The sequence below is a fragment of the Arachis duranensis genome, chromosome 8 (genome assembly GCF_000817695.3).
Source record: "Arachis duranensis cultivar V14167 chromosome 8, aradu.V14167.gnm2.J7QH, whole genome shotgun sequence".
In the NCBI taxonomy this organism is placed as follows: Eukaryota; Viridiplantae; Streptophyta; class Magnoliopsida; order Fabales; family Fabaceae; genus Arachis; species Arachis duranensis.
The window spans coordinates 47,407,784-47,409,493 of NC_029779.3; positions in this window are offsets into that span (position 1 = coordinate 47,407,784).

A 1,710-nucleotide genomic window follows, 5' to 3' on the forward strand; every position below is an offset into this window, starting at 1 on the left:
CCCGACGGCAGTTGCCTGGCAGTTGAAGGCAGAGTATTCGGCATCCGAAAAGTCAACGACTTGTCGAGATGCCTCATCGAAGGAGGTGAAAATACCTGTATTCCTTCCTTTCGATACGACAACGAACTGATATTGCATCATAGATGGCTCCATTGCGTTGTATCTGGTTTCGAAGATGTTGTGCGGAGGAGATAAATGTGTTTCTAGCAAGGGGTTAAGTAGAGTTTAAGTTAGGTGGGTAGGAGTGGATAAGCCTCCCTGGATTTAATATTAGCTGGGTTTAAGATTACCTTTTTACCCCAGTGAGGTTGTGGCATTATTATGGGGGCACATGTAAAGTTGAAGTATTTGTGAATATTTGAGGGACAAAAATTGTGTGGTTCAGTGTGACATTGAATAAAGTGAAAAAGTGTCTGTAGTTTTTATTAATTTTCATGTGGAAATCCTGTGGGTAAATTGGTAGAACTGATAGGGGTTTGGTTTAAAAGTGACGTTAATTTCTTAAAATTGACAACTAGAATGTGTTAGTCAATATAGTAATTAACTAAAGTTCAATACTGCTATTAAAATAAACAATACAACATAATCTTACTAGGGTATCCAGATCTCAGAAATCTCAGCTCTTTAAATTTCATTCCGTTTAAATTATGTTACAATGATGTATTACTGTCTAATTATTTTTGTGGGTTTATTTAAGGGACTTTTGATTAAGAGAAGAATAATATTGTCAATATAGTGATCCATAGACATATAGCTACGACATCTAAAAGGTGGAGACGGTACTCCCTAAACGCAACAAGCTATCATGTGAATAATTAATGAACTTCTGAATTGAGTGGCATGGAAAATTTTGAAGGCCAAAGTCCAAGGCAAAAAAGGGCTCTCTATAGTCTATATACATTGCAATGATGGAAATAGGGGCGTTGTTTGGGGTGCAGGTAACTGTTTGAAGACACATGACTGACTATTGATGTTGAACTGATGGAATGACACTCCATTCTCTTTGGTTCTTTAAATATTTTGAAGTTAGTTATTGCTGTTATATATTACAAATTCCAGACCTTAATGTGTATCTACCCAACTTGTATTATCCGGTGGAACTCCGGTTGCAAATGGTGTGACTATATATGCATCTGTATTAGTTAACTTGCATGACCAGTTGTTCATTTCTCATAATGATTTTTGTTTTAAGTTGCATGTATGGTAAGTGTTTTCATCAGGTTTTGCCCCAAAGAGATTGTACATTGCTCAAGATATATTGACACTCTTCCTTCGTTGTGCCGCATAGCATACAACACATAGGTTGTGCATGTTGTTATTTTTGAGTTAGTATTCGTTTCTTTCTTGGTAATGTGCTCTCCTACAGGAGCAAATTATACATCACCTAACAAGACAACGTTTTAATTATTACACACGGTGCTTTAAAAAAAATCCGCATATTCACCCACATGTTCTACGACGCTAACAAGCCAATGTAATAAAACGAAGTAGATCCCACAAGTGGATATTTCATAACAGCCCAACACAGTCAAATAAAGTGTCCTTGCAATAGTTTCAATTAGACAACATGGTTGGTGCCTTGGCACTCACTAGGTAAACTTAAAAATCATCTACTACACTTAGAGGAATAATTAAAGCCGTTACAAGATCTATCTATCTATGTTATCCTTCTATGATATGAATTGCAGAAATATGTTTGGAAAATCAACC